Below are 18993 nucleotides of genomic sequence, written 5' to 3' on the forward strand. Positions count from 1 at the left end.
CAGAGTTGTACGTGCTGCCCTCGGTGGTGAAAGTAAAAGATCATCCAGTCATTGAGTATCATATGATGCCATCGATTATGCTGTGATTGTATAATTTTAATAACAATATTCCAACTTTTATCCAGCTGAAAGCCGTTGTTGCAGTAGCCACCAGAAAGATCACGGGCGGTACACATCGGCACAGCGTGTCACGGACAGTAGTTGCCGCAAGTAGTCCCGTCCATCAGAGGGCACGCGAGAATTCCCTCTGCTGGTGGAACAACTACTACTCAGGCAGCACAGGCCATGCCCAGTCAGTTTTACATCGGGCATGCCTAGCAGACAGTTCCCAGTCTACACTATGTGAAGAGCGGCAGGTAACGTGAATTGTGTTAATACACAATTGGCGACGAGTAGGGTCGTTCTTTCGCGTGTTGCATCGTCGTTCCGGTTTAGCAACTTATCCATGGCATGGAGGATTTAGTGCGGGTTTTGGTTGAACAGCAGACGGAGCTCATGGCAACCATGAAACAAGCGCTTCCGGCGTTGCTCTCCATGCAGTCTGCTCCAGCACCGTTCCCTCCTCCCTTTCCCCGTATGATGAGACGGCGGAGAATTTGGGACGTGTATGAACATCGCCTTCGGCAGCATTTCCAGGCATTTCATGTTGCCAATGTGGAGGTATGTAGTGCTCTTTTCTTGTCTTGGATATCTCCCTCGCTGTATCAAGTATTACGGCAGCTATCGCCGTTGCAGGAACCCTCATCCTTGTCTTTTGATGCATTGTGTTCATTGGTGTCTTCATATTATCGCCGCCGCACACATGTGGCGGCTAGGGTCGAGTTCTATCAATGCGAGAAACAGCCCCATCAGTCTTATTGGAGGTGGGCCGCTACCCTGCACGGTCTTTGTCGCAAGTGTCATTTCGTCACGGAGCAGTCGCGAGAGTCGTATGCCCACGTTATGGTGCGCGACGTCATTGTTTGTTCAGCCCCTGATAGGGAGGTCCGGCAATGGGCCCTGCAGTTGAAAGACCCTTTCCTTGAGGAAGTCCTGTCTATTGCTCAATCGTATGAAGTCTCTCATGCCGCAGGTCAACAGTTGGAAGCGTGGTGCGATGTTGCGGCAGTTCAGGGTGTCGCAGCTGCGTCCACTGCGTCCGGGGTGGACGACGTGCGAGAGTTACAATCCAGCCGTTACGGCTGCTGCCGCACGGTGTGTAAAGAGAGTTCCGGCCGCCGGCCCCTGTTAGCGTCCTGTGCGTCGTGCTATATACATCATGATCAGTCAGTGCCCCCAGCGTTGGGCTGTTTGTTGCAAATGTAATAAAAAAGGACACATTGCTAAAGTTTGCCGCTCAGCCTCAAAAGAATCGAAGGAAGCGGGTACAGAGGACATCGACGTTGACATTCAGGAAGTTTCATCAGGCCAGGCTCCCGACACGTCGGCACACAAACTCTTTATCGAGGTGTCGGTTTGGTCACGCCAATTACAACTGCAAGTAGATATGGGTGTGGCAGCACAAACTTACTCCGACCTTGGGTCGCTCACGTTGGCGCCAGTCTACCGGCGTCTCTGTGGTTATGGTCAACAGTTCATTCCCCTACTGGATCAATTCACTACCAACGTTACTTACAAATCAGTCACTCGGCCTCTTACTTTTATTGTTGTCAATTATGTGAGCTCCGCTAACCTTTTTGGATTGGATGCCTTTCAAGCTTTCGGTTTTTCTATCGCAGACACCATACAGTTGGTCTCCGAAGACATTCCCTATCAATCATTGGAATCTTTGACCTCTGACTTTAAGGATATCTTTGAGAAGGGCCTGGGGCGTGTTTCTGACTTTGAAGCTCACTTACATTGAAGGCATCGGCTCGCCCACGTTGTCTACATGCAAAGCAGATCCCCTTGGCTCTCTGACCTCAGGTAAAAGCAGAGTTAGACCAGCTGACAGCCCTCGGGGTCATTCTTCCCATTTCTTCTAGTGAGTGGGTTTCACCCCTCGTAATTGTCAGGAAACCCTTGGGGAAAATTACATCTTTGTGGCGATTTCAAGGCCACCATTAACTCCCAATTGGTGGTGGACACCTATCCCTTGCCTCGTTCTGATGAATTGTTCTCCAACATAGTGGGAGGCCAATATTTTTCGAAAATCGATCTTTCGAAGGCTTATCATCAGATACCACTTGATGAGGACTCCAAATGGCTGGTGGTCATCAACACCTCGTTTGTCCTTTACCAATACCAGTGGTTGGCCTTTGGAATACCCAATGCCCCGGCGATATTTCAGCGTTATCTTGAGTACGTCACATCGACAATCCCTCATTGTATTAATTACCTGGATGCCATAATTGTCACAGGCCGCAGGACGAAGGAATGCTTGCACAACCTTTGAACCCTCTTTCTCAAATTCAGGTCCGTGGGCCTGTGTTGCAACCTGTGTAAGCCAAACTTCTTTCAACCGTCCACTGAGTATGTGGGTTACACCATCTCTCGGCACGGCGTCCAGCCGCTAGGAAGTTTGGTCCAGGGTGTTGTTGACCTTCCACAGCCTCCTTCACTGAAGGAGTTACAAGCTTTTTTAGGCAAGATTGCCTATTACCACTGGTTCATTCCCAGGGCTTCCACCATAGCCCGCCCCCTGTACTGCCTTCTGCGCAAGTGTGTTCCTTTTGATTGGTTGCCTGCATGCAAGCGCGTGTTCACCTCATTGAAGGGTCTCCTCATGTCAGCGCCTTGTTTGGCTACTTTTGACCCCAATAAGGCGTTGGGACTGGCTACAGATGCTTCGCAGTATGGGGTGGAGACAGTCCTGGCCCATCGCAATGCGGATGGTTCCAAGCAGCCACTGGCGTTTATACGTAAAACTCTTATTCCCGCGCAGGCCCATTACTCCCAGGTGGAAAAAGAGGCTTTAGCCATTGTCTACGCTGTTACCAAGTTTCACCCTTTCTTGTATGGCACGAAGTTTTAGTTAATCACTGACCTGCCTCTGACTCCGGATAGGGCGGCCGACAGACTGCAGCGCTGGACCTTGTTCCTCTCCAAGTATCATTATGACATTCATTTTCGCCCTACCAGACAGCATGCCAACACCGACGCTCTTTCCCATCTTCAGGTGGGCCCGGATCCTAAGTTCAATCAGGAGGAGATTATGTGTTTTCATTTGGATGTGGCGTCCCGCCAAGTGGTTGATGGCTTCCCGATCACTAGTTCTAGAGTCGCCAGGGAAACAACAGCTGCCCCGGTTCTCCGGCAAGTAGTTCGGATCCTAAGTTCAATCAGGAGGAGATTATGTGTTTTCATTTGGATGTGGCGTCCCGCCAAGTGGTTGATGGCTTCCCGATCACTAGTTCTAGAGTCGCCAGGGAAACAACAGCTGCCCCGGTTCTCCGGCAAGTAGTTCGTCTCGTTCAGCAGGGGTGGTCATCCCAACCTCCAGGCCGGGCCTCGGACCCTCTTCGTAATTATTTTGTTCTACGAGACCGCCTCTCATTCTTGGAAGGAGTTCTCCTTCTGGCTACTGATGATATAGCTCCCCGCGTGGTTGTTCCTGCAAGTTTGCGAAGGGAGGTCCTCACGTTATTACATGAAGGGCACTGGGGTGTTTCCCGTACTAAAACCTTGGCTCGCAGACATGTGTAGTGGCCCATTATTGACAGAGAAATTGAGCACTTGGTGGCTGCCTGTTCCCAGTGTGCGAGCCAACAGGCGTCTCCCAGGTCAGCGTTCTCTTCATGGCCGCCTGTGACCCAGTCATGTGAATGTGTTCACATAGATTTTGCGGGCCCGTTTGTCAATGGCTTTTGGCTCATTGTCATTGATGCTTATTCCCGATTACCATATGTGGTTCGCTGCTCCTCAACCACTTCAGAAGTTGCAATCCAGGCACTCGCAAGAATCTTTTCTGTGGAAGGTCTGCCAGTCACCCTGGTATCGGACAATGGACCTCAGTTTATTTCGCAGACCTTCCAGGATTTTTGTAGGTGCTTCGGTATTCGGCATGTTTGCTTCCCCCCCCTTTCATCCACAATTGACTGGGGAAGCTGAGCCCATGGTGCGCACATTTAAGATGCAGATGAAAAAGTATGTGCACAAATTTCCTGCGGAGGAGGCGTTGACTTTTTCCTGACAGCATACTGGACCACACCGATGGGAGAACGCAACCCCGCAGAGCTCCTCCACGGGCGTCAACCTAGGACTCTGCTGCACCTCCTCCGGCCTGGTCCTCGCCAGTCTTCGCAAAACGGGGTACCTGGCTTTCCACCAGGTATGTCGGTCTGGGCAGATGGGTTTGGTCACAATCCGTGTTGGATACCGGCAGTGGTCCTGCACCGCAATGGCTGCCGGCTCTATACCTCACAGGCGGGGGACCGGGAAGTACGTCGTCACCAAAATCGGCTACGTCCACGTTTGGGCACCCACCCTCCGACTCCTCAGGTACCGGCTTCCCCATTGCCGGCACCCGGGTTGTTTTCTCAGGGGATGCTACCGCCCCTCCCACCTGTGACTCTGCCACACTGCGATGGCTCTCAGCCTTGGCGGCCTCCAGCACCGGCATCGCCATCATTAGAGATGCCCCGGCGAGAGCTGCCCGTCTCCCCCCCCCCCCCTCTTTGTAAGAATTAACCTACATTAATTGTACACATCCACGGTCTCACCATGTCAGTTTTATACAAAATAGTTTTAGTCTAAGATTTTCCTTGTGTAGAGAGATCGAGCAATCCATAATTCTTCTCTGTTGGCACTTCTTAGAATCTTAATGCCTAAGTATTGATTAATTTCCCCTAAACCATGCATATCAAATTCTGACTGTAACTGTTTTTTTAAAAAAGTCCATCTGGCTTTCACTATTGGTTAAAATTTAAAAAAATCATCTACCCATATTGCCCTGATTGCAATTTCTTAAGTGCTCCTTTTGTGCTATATACTTGTATCTGCCTTCGACTGTAACATGCCCAGTTTTATCAAAGTTTTATGCAGACATTTATCCCGGCAATGGCCACTTTGCTTTAATCCATATATGCCTTTCTTCAAACACTAAATTCTCCTTTGCTCTTGATAAGATCGCTTAACTTCATCAGGTGGAATCGCATATATTTCCTTTTCCAGCCTTCCATTCAGGTAGGCTGTTTTCACATCCATTTGATGAATTAATAAGTCTTCCCTTACTGCAAGAGCTAAAAGGTATCTTAATGATGAATACTTCACCACTGGTGAGAAAGTTTCATTGTAATCTATTCCTTCTTTCTGGGAATATCCTTTAACTATCAATCTGGCTTTGAATTTTGGTATTGCACTCTCAGGATTTTTAGTATTAAACACCCATCTTGTTCTTCGTGGCTTTCTATTTTCAAGCATGTCAACCCATTCATATGTATCATTATCCACAAAATACTGCAGCTCCTTTTCAATAGCTTTTTTCGGATCTTGAGCATTTAAGGTTTCTAAAGCTTCATCAACTGTGATGATTCATTGCTGATTGTTTGGGCAGTATACATTTCATACTCTGGATATTCTTTTGGTTTTGCTATACGTAAAGACTGCCTTAAACTGACTTCCTTTGTTGAATCTACTTCCTCAATTTGATTCTTGGGTAGCACATCAGCTTCCTCTTTATTCTTGTCTTCCTCTGTTTCAGTTTCCATCTCTGTTTCAGCACTATCACACATTATGCTCGTTTGCTTTACTGTATCATTTTGACTACTTTCCTTTATTTTATGTCTATAATCCTCTAAAAATACTACATCTTTACTACTTATTATCTTCTTATTCACAGGATTATAAAATCTGTAGCCTTTTGAATCCTCACAGTAGCCTACAAAAATATATTTTTGAGATTTGCATCCCATTTTCCTCTTAATGGTTTTGGAATCTGAACCATTGCTTCACATCCAAAGTCTTTTAAGTGCTTTAGATCTGGTTTCTTCCCAGTCCATACTTCATAAGGTGCCTTGTGTCTCACAGCTTTGGTAGGTGATCTGCTAATTAAATACACCGCTGTTGACACAGCCTCTGCCCATAAACACTGAAGTAGCTCAGCATCACTTAACATACTTCTTGCCTTTTCTACAATGGTTCTGTTAGCTCATTCTGCAACTCCATTCTGAGGAGGACTGTAGAAAATGGTAGTCTGATGCCTAACACCCATTCCATTCAACTGTTCCTTAAACCAGCTGTTTACATATTCTGGTCTATTGTCTGATCTGATATTTTTAATTTTTTCCCAGTCTGTCTTTCGACCATTTTGCAATAAACAACAAATACATCATTCACTTGATCCTTGCTACTTAACATACATGTATCTAGAAAAATCATGTCAGGGAATAGAAGCTACCTCCTAAGGATTTATTCTCCACAAGTCCACAGAGATTTGAGTGTGCAAGTGCAAGACTTCTGTAGATTTGCTCTGACTCGATTTAAATGGCAATCTAGCCTGCTTCCCTTGCAAACAGACCTCACATTGGACATTATTCATTCCATAATTTTCCATCTCAGTTGCCATATTCTTTAGTAAAGTCATACTTTCCCTATTCAAATGTCCAAATCTCCTTTGCCACAAGAAACCTTTTGCAGCATAAACAGAGTGCTTTCCTATTTCAGCAGTATTTTGAACTGTATTCACTTTGTAAATATCTCTTATATTACTTGCAGTAGCTAAAATATCACCACAAGAGTCTATCACTTTGGCTCACTCTATATTGAAGATAAATTTATTACCCTTCTTTACTATTTCACTTACAACAACAAATTAGTTGCAATATTCTTTACATAATGTAATTCCTTGACTGAACATCATACAAATCTGACGGAGCTTTGATAATGTGCACAGATGCACCTGAATCTAGGAATCATTCTGCATATCATCACTCGCTTCATTAAAAGAGTACAAAATAGAAAATGCTTCACCTTTATAGGTAGCCTTTCTCTCAGGACTACTGGAACTAACATGCTTCTTTTCTTTTATACTTAACTTTTCGTTACACTGTGAAGCAATATGGCCAATTTTCTGGCATCTGAAACATCTTATTGGCTTCTTCTTCTTCTTGTACTTAGAGTATAAAGCCGATGCTGTTTCTTTTTCTGAAGCATTAGAATCTGGTTCATTCTTCACGTCCTGTAGAACCTTTAACACTATCCACTGTAATGGGTATTTCCGAACTTTCCAAACCCATAATCATTGGCGAATATTTCTCTGGTAGTCCAGCTAACAATAAAGTTCCAATCCATTCATCTGAAATTTCCAAAACCAATATTCCACAGACGATTGAAATTATTTTATTCACATATTCGTCCACGCTTTTACACTTATTCAATCTTGTGGTTATCGGCTCGTGAAGTAATCCTACTTTACTGGTTAAACCACCATCTTCAAATGCATTTTTCAGTTTGTCCCATATCTCCTTTGCTGACGTAGCCATTCCTATGTGAACATAATTCACTGGGTCAATCAAAAGGACTAGTTTTTATTTTGCCTTCCGATCCTTAGTAGCAAAACTTGATTCCATAGGTTCCAATATACCATTTATGACGTTCCATAAGTCATCCAAGTGCAAATACGCCTCAATGGCAAATTTCTAGGTCACGTAATTTTCGTGCCCTACAAGCCGCTCTATTTGAGTTATGTGTTGTACTCATTTTACAGTTATTTTTCTTCTTCATATAGTGTACATAATCCAACTTTATATGAACTTCCCCGCACCTTTTGCACAAATACACATCACCTTAAAGCTGATTATTTCACTTTAATCCAGTAGCTGGGCCCATAACCTGTTGTAGTTTATGCAGATTAATACAGCTAAATGACAAGTAACAACTATTTAAGGGACAAAATAATCTTTTGCTTTATTCGCACAACACATATTAATACATTTGCCTACGCAAATATATTACGTTGCCCATCAACAATCACAAAACATGTATATTCCACAGTCTTGTTGTCCTGTTGTCGACAAAGCAGCTTATGCATAAGACATTGGACAACTCAAGTTAGAAATATAAGCTGAAAGTCATTTCTAGGCATACATATTTAAGGTTACAAGAATAGACTTTATATGAAAGTATTTATATAACACACTTCATAAATTTAAATATTCTTCAATGGAGTAAAAGCAGTGATGCTGTAAATATGACTTTCGAGCTTTTTCAAACGTATTGACCTCAATAATAGCTTTTACGTCTTCAGGAAGTTTGTTATAAAGCGTAACTACCATGTGAAAAGTACCTTTTTTGGTACAGAGCTGTGCTGTTTTGCTTGGTAAAGTGATCATGTATAATATCAGATTTCTTAAACAGAGGTTTACAAGAGTCTCTAGGCTTGCACCCAAACAAGATTCTAATGGCCCTTTTTTGTAGTCTAAAAGTGCTATTAGCTGTTTCAGTTTCCCCAGAAGGTGACCCTATATCTGTGACAAGAATGAAAGTAGGCATGATATGCATTCATAACTGTTTTCTCACTACAGCACGATTTTAATTAGCAAAGAAGGTACATGTTTTGCTCAGTTCTGCATTGAGATATTCAGCATGCTTATTCCATCTGACATTGCTCTGCAGCCAAAGTCCTAAGAATTTGGTTTCAGTATTGTTACCAACTAGTTCGTCATTGATATGGACCGACAGGATAAACATGTCCTTGTTAGGAGTATTGCAAAATTTTAGTGTAATGGCTTTTTTACTGTTCATTACAAGCTGATTATTCTGTGCCCAGTTGCTAAATTGTTTTGTGACCGCATTTACTGTCTGCTGTAACTGTTCATTGCTGTCTCCTTGTGGTAGAATTGTGGTGTCATCTGCAAATATGATTATTTTATGTACATCAACATTTAAGTTTAGATCATTTATGTACAGAAGGAACAGAATTACTGATCCTTAGGGTACACCACATTTCTACAACTACATCATACTCCGCAAGCCACCTAATGGCGTGTGGTGGAGGGTACTTTTGGTACCACTATCTGTTCCCTCCAACCCTGTTCCACTTGCAAATAGTGTGTGGGAAGAATGATGATCAGTAAGCCTCTGTATTGGCTCTAATTTCTTGAATTTTCTCCACATGGTCAATACGCAAGATGTATGTCGAGGGGAAGTGAAAAGTGCTGCCTGAAATTTCAATAGTAAACCTCTCCATGATGTACAATGTCTCTCTTGTAATGTCTGCCAGTGGAATTTGTTTAGCATCTCCATAACGTTCTCTCACCAGCTAAAAGATCCCATGACAAAATGCACCGCTCTTCGTTGGAACTGCTCTATCTCCTCTATCAGCCCTACCTGATAGGGACCCCAAATAGATGCGAACAAGTGCCTTATAAGCCACTTCCTTCATGGATGAGTTACATTTCCTTAAGATTCTTACAGTGAATCTGAGTCTTGTCTGCTTTTCCCACTATGTTTTATATGGCCATTCCACTTAAGGTCGCTCTGGATAGTTACGCCTACATATTTTACGGCAGATGCTGTCTCCAGCTGTTTGTCATCAATAGTGTAGCTGTACAGTAGTCGATTTCTCTTCCTATGTATCCGCAATATGTTACATTTATTTACGTCCAGGGTCAACTGCCAGAGTCTGCACCATTCATCAATTCTCTGCAGTCGTTCTGCAAATTTTTACTATCTTCTGGCATTGCTACTTTGGTATAAACAGCTACATCATCTGCGAATAGCCTTAAAGAGCGTCCGACACTTTCTACTAGGTCATGTATATATATTGTGAACAGCAACGGTCCTATCACACTTCCCTGTGGCACTCTGGATATTACCCTTACATCTGTTGATTTAGTCTTGTACAAAAAGGTGTGCATTATTCAGGAACACACATTTTCAATAACTTGCCAGCAGCCATAAAAAGCTTAACAACCAATGAAATTCAGTTTAAGAGAAGCCTAAAGGATTTATTGGTGGCCAACTCCTTCTACTCCATTGATGAATTTCTTAGTAAAACCAACTGATTTGTATATAAGTACAACATAACTTCTGCACAATTTCAGTGCAGTAATGTGTTCACTGAAAATTTGTGTGTCTGTGTCTGTGTCTGTGTGTGTGTGTGTGTGTGTGTGTGTGTGTGTGTGTGTGTGGTTGTGTGTAAGTATAATCTAACTTCTGCACCATTTCAGTGCAGTAATGTGTTCATTGTAAATAAGTATTACAGTAGTTGTATTACATGTTTATTACCTTATAAATAAATAAAAAACTTTTTTATTTTAAATTCAGTGCATTAGTATTTGTAAAATGACTCTTAGTGTTCATTAAAAAATGACGATCATTCCACTTGGGACCTGTGGAATGGTACATTAGCTTATTTGTTTTAGTTGTAAATATTTGTCATGTATTGTTGTTTTTCTGACATGTTCCACATCCTGGAGGACCTCCTCACTATGGATCAATTGGAATGAAAGTAAATCTAATCTAATCTAATCTAGTTCCAATAAGAGCAACTTGTTGAACTCTATCTGCAAGAAAGTCTTGACTCCAATTGCAAGCCTGCTCCAATACTCCATAAGCTCGTATTTTTTTCATTAAATGGCAATGCGAGATGGTGTCAAATGCCTTACTGAAACCAAGGAACACAGCATCTGCCTGAGCACTGTTGTCCACTATGCTGTTCATCTCGTGGAGGAACAGAGCGAGCCGAGTTTCGCAGGATCTCTGTTTGTGGAATCCATGTTGATTTTTATAGAGTAGCTGTTTCTTTTCCAAGAGCATCGTAATTCTTGAGCATGAAACATGTTCCATAATGCTACAACAGATTGACGTCAACAATATAGGTCTATAATTGTGTGGGTCTGTCTTACGGCCTTTCTTAAAAATGGGAATGACCTGTGCTTTTTTACAGTTATTAGACCTTTCGTTGTTCACACAATCTACGATAAATTCCTGCTAGAAGGGGAGCAAGTTCTTTCGCATAATCTTTGTAGAATCTTATAGGTATCTCATCTGGTCCTTGAAGCCTTTCCACTACTAAGCGATTGTAGCTGCTTTTTAATTCCGCGATCAGTTATCTCAATATCTGCCATTACAACATTTGTACAGCGATTGAAAGGAGGGACAGTGTTACGACCTCCCACACTGAAACAACTTCGGAAGACCGAATTCAGTATTTCAGCCCTCTCTCTGTTGTCTTCCGTTTCTGTGCCAGTGTGGTCGCTGAGAGAATGAACAGATGATTTTGACCCACTTACTGATTTTACATATGACCAAAATCTCTTAGGGTTTTTACTCAGGTCGGTTGACAACGTCTTACTTTCAAAATCATTGAACGCTTCTCTCGTTGCTCTCCTTACGCTCATTTTTGCTTCATTCAGCTTTTGTTTGCCAGCTAGGTTTTTACTTCTCTCGAATCTTGAGATGAAGAGCTCTTTGTTTACATAGTGCTTTTCTAACACAGCTATTAAACTAAGATAGATCTTTCCCAGCCCTTAAAATCTTACTCAGAACATACTTGTCTAGGGCATATTGAATGATGCCTTTGAATTTTTTCCATTTTTTTCTCCACATCTTCGTCCTCATCACAGAATATTTGATGCTGATTGCTGAGATATTCTGAAATTTGTATCCTGTCACCCTTCCTGAGCAAATATATCTTCCTACCATTCCTAACATTATTTGTAGGACCCGTTGTCATAGATGCTGTCACAGCCTTATGATCACTGATGCCTTCCTCTACGTTAACTGATTCGATAAGTTCAGGTCTGTCTGTTGCCAGGACGTCTAAGACGTTACCCTCTTGAGTTGGTTCTCTGTCTGCTCAAAGTAATTTTCGGACAAAACCTTCAGAACAATGCCACATGATTCCTTGTCTGGCACTAGTTTTTATGGCATAAAACTCCCAATCTATGCCTGGCAAGTTGAAGTCGCCCCCTATTACAACAGCATGATCATGATATTCTGCAAACTCTGTCTGAAGTGCTCTAAAACTACAGATCCTGACCCAGGTGGTCTGTAAAAGGATACAATCACCATTTTTGACCATTCTTTGATACTCAATTTCATCCAGATTAATTCACATTCGGATTCCATGATAACCTCGCTAGATTTTATCGAATTTTTTACTGCAATAACACGCTGCCACCATTGGCAACTAACCTATCCTTATGGTAAACATTCCATTCTGAACTTAGGATTTTGTTGTCATTGACGTCTGGCTTCAACCAGCTTTCTGTTCCCGATACCATCTGTGCATTATAACTTTCAATAAGTGATACTAATTCTGGGACCTTTCCTTGGATGCTCCTATGCTCTAATGTGCGAGGACCTAAATTCTCTGAGGTCACTGTGGCTGATTTAACAAGCAAATCATGTTTGCTCCCAAGGGAGGGGTCCTCTAACCCAAAAAAGCCCCGTGTGCATGCCACACATACTCTGCTACCCCAGTAGCTGCTTCCTGCATGTAGTACATGCCTGACCTGTTAAGGAGAACCCTACAATTCTGCACCCGATAGCAGAGGTAGAGAAATTCGCATGCGATACTATTGCAGAGCCGTCTGAGCCTCTAGTTTAGACCTTCCACTCTGCTGCAAACCAGAGGACCGCGATCGACCCTGGGTACAATGCTAGAAATAGGCAGCTTAGCCTGCACCCCACATGCATTGCTATTTGCCTTCACCAAATCAGCCAGCCGTCAAGAGGAGCTGAGGATGGCCTCAGAACCCAAGCGGCAGGCATCATTCGTGCCGACATGTGCCACTATACATGCAGCTGGTTGCACCCAGTGCGCTCAATAGCCACTGGCAGCACCTCCTTCACATCATGGATGAGACCTCCCAGCAAACATACCGAATGCACACTGGAATTCTTTCTCGCCTTGCCTGCTATCTCCTTGAGGGGCTCCATCACTCTAACATTGGAGCTTCCAATGACTAGCATACTCAACCTCTGTACTTGTCCAGACTGGGAATTTGTTTATAGTCAGATAAGTGTTCACATACAGTTTTTAGTTCAGTATTTGTGTGCTTGATGCACATTGTCTACTTACAATTAGTCATGAAGGAATTGATCCCATTTGTTGGACAGACCTCGAATACCATATCTTTCCAGCTTTGATAGTAGAATTTTATGATCCACCATGTGAACTTTTGACAAGTCAATAAATAATCCCTCAGGTTTAGGATGGAATTGATGCACTCGTAAATAGCAGCTGTTGTTGATCTCTTATTTTTGAATCCATGGTGATCATTACATAGGATTCTGCTTACGTTTATAAATTTCATAAGTTTGTCATACATAACTTTTTCTAATACTTTAGAGATGCAGGAGGAAACTGTGATGGGTCTGCAGTTATTTACATTATTTTTCTCACCTTTTTTTATATACAGGAATAACTTTTGAAGTTTTCAATACATCAGGGAAAGTGCCTCCTGCAGTGAGCAGTCACATAAGTGTGTGAGTATTTTAGTTAGTTTTGATGCACCCTTCTTTAATATTCTTGCAGGTTTACCATCAATATCTGCAGAGTTGGAATTTTTAGTCCTTTCATTGCCTTAGCTACTTCATCATGTGAAACAGAACTGATGTACATTGATCCTCTACATGCACTTTTTATATTCGTCTGCCTGGGTGCTCTTAAAGTTTGATTGTAATATATTATCTGCAACACCTGTGAAAAAGTTGTTAAATGTATTGGCTGCTTCTAAGGGGTTTGTTACTTCTTTATTTTTTGTGATAGTGTTATATATTTGCAAGATTGTCTGTATTCTCTAGATTCTTTTTTATAACATTCCACATAACCTTTGATTTATTAGCTAAACTATAAATGTATTCATCATTATGCATTATTTTTGCTGCTTTTATTACTTTTCTTAATATTTTGGAGAATTTTTTCTAGTATACGTGTACTACAGGTGAGGAAATTTTTGAGTTACATATTTCATGAAGTAGTCTTTTCTTCTGTCAACACCCGTATTCTCCTTGTGATCCAGTCATTTGTTTTAGAGTTCCCCCGTATGCTTAATGTTTTCAGTGGGAATGCAATTTCAAAGAAATGGTTAATGTATCAATGAAAGTGTTGAATTTTTCATTTATATTGTTCATTTTATACACTTCTGGCCATTTTTCTTTCTGTAATAGCTTGTTGAAATAGTTTACATTATCCTGATTATAACTTCTACATGAGGATCTGAAAGATATGTTGTTAATAATACTGCCTTTTTGCTTTTGTGCTTAATATTTGAGCAAAATAGCCACTAAAACCTGCATTGAAAATGTTTAGTGATGTGTTGTGTAAACTCTTCTTGACTAGAAACTGATCTAGAGCTGTTTGGCAAGCTTCTGTTACTCGGGTAGCGGCTTTTACATCAGCCTTTAAATTACAGGATGTCGCAAGGTTTAAAAGGGTCTCTCTATTTCCACAATTTTTGAGGAAATCGATATTGAAGTCACCAAAGATTATCAACTCACAATCCGTTTTATTTACTTTATTTAGCAATGACTCCATTTTGTTTAAGAAAATTTCAAAATTTCCAGATGGTGATCGGTAAACTGTAACAATAACTAGGTTGAACTGAGTAATTTTTATAGCCTCACTGTCATAATCCTTTTTGACATTTGTTCTAGTTAAGTCAGCTAGGGTAATAAAATCTACATTATCCTTTGTGTAGATTGCTACCCCACCCTGCTTGCTGTTTTTTCTACAGTAGTAAGAAGCCAAAATGATTTTGTTTTTCATATTCTGCATTAATTCTGAGTTAAGCCAGTGCTCAGGAATGCATAACACTGAGATATCTTTAAGTTCATCTGTTAACAGTATGTTAATTTCATCGATCTTATTACACAGGGATTGCACATTGTGGTGATAAATTTTTAGATAGAGCATATTCACGATTTGATAATTGGGAATCATATTTACAGCATCACATACCTTTAGTTTAAATTAGGATCGTCAGCAGTGTTGTATTTTTGTTCCTCTTCATTTTGTTTTCCTCACTGTCGTTGGAACGATGTACAGGAAGCTGATAAATTGTTCTGTTCCTTAGAAGTCTTTCTTTAATTATTTCACTAACACAATCACAAACAATCCTTTTCCCTTCATAGTTCAAAGGCATTCCTTGCTTAATGTACAGATGATGCTGCTTGCCTATATCCAGCACATCACACTTAGCATATTGTGAACACAGTTTCCTTATTTTAATGTTTGTTTTCCGAATTTCTTTGTTTACACACAAACTACAAATTAGATTGTGCCTATGAGTCAGTGTGGCAACTACTGTGTTTCTGAATTTGTTAGCTTGTAAAAAATTGTGCAGCATTTTGATGCAAACATCTGCTTCATTTTTTGCAGCATTGTTTGAACCCATTATACAGACAATTAGTCATTTTCCTGCAGTAATTTAATCTGAGAATAAGTGTCTACAACATTTTTACATCCCGCCTCTGGTTTCACTTCACTAATCGCTGCTGTGTCGCGATTATTCTCACAGAACATGCTGGATAGATTTTTGCCATAACTGTCTGTTAGTAATAGTACATTACTCTTTTTTTCCTGATCTGGAAAACTATCTTTATATGACACTTTCATCCACTCGGACGATTTATTACTTTTGACTTGCAACACTTCACTTGGTGTTGGCTTCGATCGTAGATCCCGATTTTCTTTCTTGAGTGAATCAATATTGCTTGCAATTCATTCTTTTATCATTGTTATTTCAGTGTTACAATTCTTACAAACTCCCTTTTTAACTACATAACTGTAACTATTTCTCAAGTTAGAATGCTGTGAATACTTTGGCAGATTTTATGGCTACCTTGTTAGGTAAAAATAATATTCCATTTTGCTTGTGCTGAGTCAGTCTGCAGTCAGTGCTGAATTTCTGAACAACTTTAAGATCTTGGGAAAGGAGCGTACAGCAAGCTATTGATAAGGCATAAGAGTTCCTTGCATGTGGTGCAGTGTAGTAGACCATCTTTCCACATGGTATCAAATGCAGTGGTGAGATCCATGAAGACAACATATGTCTTGAGTCCTTGTTGGAACCCTGTTTTGTTGTGGCTAGTTAACTTAGGAAATCAGGTGGTAGCTTTCTGGTTTCTCTCTTGATTTCTCTAGCCTTACTAGAATATTATTTTAGCTTTCTTGAAATCAGATGGTACATAGCCAGTCTACAATCTGCATAATAGTAGTATGTGAAAAGAACAGTCTCGGCCATTCTCTGATCCACCAACCACTATTTGTTAGGAATTCAGGGAGAGCATAATCAAATGCTTGGGCCTTACCTGCTTTCATTTTATTTATTGCAACCCATTCGTCATCAACTGTGAAGGAGCAGGAAACTTCATTTGGATTGTCTCCAAGTGATGTGTTTAGAGCAGTCAAAATTTAGTACTTACTAAAGCTTCATATGTTCACTGGCATCAGAATGTAACAGTTATAATCTGTAGTCTTTGTCAGTGTCCTTGAAATAGAACAGTGTAAGGGTACACATTGTTGTCTACTACCTAGTGAGTGGGTGGAGTTCTTTAATTAATTTATTTTGTCATGTAGTATTTTATACAAGTAAATTCAGTCATCAGATTATTGATTAAATTAAATCAGTGGAAAATCCAGGATGGAATATAACAATATTATGAGAAGGAAAGTTGCTACTCACCATATAGTGGAGATGCTGAGTCGCAGATAGGTTTCAGTTACATGAGACTGCAGTCCTGTGTGCGAGTTGCACGAGCGTGCGTATGCGTAGGTGGGTGCATGTGCATGTATGTGTGTCTATTGTTGACAAAGGCCATTGACTGAAAGCTTTAAGTGTGAAAATCTTTTTGTTGTGCCTATCTGCAACTCAGCACCTCCACTATATGGTAACAACTTTCCTTTTCATAATATTGTTACATTGATTAAATTATGTATGTGACAATTGTTGTTGTTGTGGTCTTCAGTCCTGAGACTGGTTTGATGCAGCTCTCCATGCTACTCTATCCTGTGCAAGCTTCTTCATCTCCCAGTACCTACTGCAACCTACATCTTTCTGAATCTGCTTAGTGTATTCATCTCTTGGTCTCCCCCTACGATTTTTACCCTCCACGCTGCCCTCCAATACTAAATTGGTGATCCCTTGATGCCTCAGAACATGTCCTACCAACCGATCCCTCCTTCTGGTCAAGTTGTGCCACAAACTTCTCTTCTCCCCAATCCTATTCAATACTTCCTCATTAGTTATGTGATCTACCCATCTAATCTTCAGCATTCTTCTGTAGCACCACATTTCAAAAGCTTCTATTCTCTTCTTATCCAAACTATTTACCGTCCATGTTTCACTTCCATACATGGCTACACTCCATACAAATACTTTCAGAAATGACTTCCTGACACTTAAATCTATACTCAATGTTAACAAATTTCTCTTCTTCAGAAACGCTTTCCTTGCCATTGCCAGTCTACATTTTATATCCTCTCTACTTCGACCATCATCAGTTATTTTGCTCCCCAAATAGCAAAACTCCTTTACTACTTTAAGTGTCTCATTTCCTAATCTAATATCCTCAACATCACCCGACTTAATTCGACTACATTCCATTAGCCTCATTTTGCTTTTGTTGATGTTCATCTTATATCCTCCCTTCAAGACACTATCCATTCCGTTCAACTGCTCTTCCAAGTCCTTTGCTGTCTCTGACAGAATTACAATGTCATCGGCGAACCTCAACGTTTTTATTTCTTCTCCGTGGATTTTAATACCTACTCCAAATTTTTCTTTTGTTTCCTTCACTGCTTGCTCAATATACAGATTGAATAGCATCGGGGAGAGGCTACAACCCTGTCTTACTCCATTCCCAACCACTGCTTCTCTTTCATGCCCCTCGACTCTTATAACTGCCATCTGGTTTCTATACAATTAACTCCAGAAAATGCTACAGTAGGGTATGTGTCAGCACATATTGCTGAGGCTGAAAGCATGTTTAACTTCTAACTGCAAATAATTCTTTGAAATGAAGATTGGAATAACAGAACTTTATTACGTACACTTGGCCTTTCTTACTGTTGCCATTGTCCCCCACTATACTTATTGTTATAATCTGTAAGTAGCTTCTGTGATGGCTGCAAAATCGGTCTTCGGCTTGGTACCAACAACTTGGCTCTGCCTGTTTCTTAAATTCTACCTAAGCTGGATCAGAACCTCTCACCCTGGACAAGCAAAGGTCTGGAAGCAAAATTCTGCAGGAGAACTTCTGCACGTGAAGTCTTGAAGAGAGCCTGTAGGAGAAGTGACTATCTGCAGAGTGGTTCTGATAAGCAAACTCTGAATTCAATGTTGGCAAAATTTTGATTGGCAGAATAGTGATTCTTGTGATCAGGTAATTTATATAACCAGTAGAACGGTCTTAAGTTTTCTATAAAGATTCATTCAGCTTGACATTGCCTGGTAAAGTGTCGGTGTGTCACACACTTCAGAGCAGTCCCATCTTTCTGTTTCCATTTTGCTCTCTAAAATGCCTTGACTGCCTGTGTATTTCAGCGAAGTTTGACTTCATGCTGTTTCTTTTTACAACAGCAGTTCTTCTGAAACTTGTACACAGCTTGTTAAAGAAATGTGTTTATATTTACTCTTACTAATACTCTTCATTCCATATTCACTGGATACATAAATGAACAAGAAGTACAGAATCTCACAGTCCAAGAATAGTCCGGGTCCAAGGTGATAGTTGGCACCCCAAGATGTATGTCATCATGCACCAGAACTGAAGGACATGAAAACTATTCGTAATCCAGATAGCTCAAAAAAGAAACTAAAAATCCGACATTTGTATTCTTCTCTCAGTGAGACATATGCTCTTTTTGTCTTTGAATATGTCAAGACTGTTAGCAAGAGCATTTTTTCTGACCTTAGAGCTAAACATATGCTTCAAAGTTCTCACGTTCCATGTAACATTCTTTTATGTTCATACTACAAAAATTTTATTTTGGCTGTAAACGCTTCAAGCGAAGTTGCTCCAGCACTTCCTGCGCACTCAGTCTCTTATTTAAAAACAGTCCTGTGTGAGTCAGCGAAAGAAGACTGTTGGACTATGAAACACAGAGACTGTGAAGATTGTCTA

Source organism: Schistocerca cancellata, chromosome 6 (assembly GCF_023864275.1).
Source record: "Schistocerca cancellata isolate TAMUIC-IGC-003103 chromosome 6, iqSchCanc2.1, whole genome shotgun sequence".
NCBI classification, from domain to species: domain Eukaryota; kingdom Metazoa; phylum Arthropoda; class Insecta; order Orthoptera; family Acrididae; genus Schistocerca; species Schistocerca cancellata.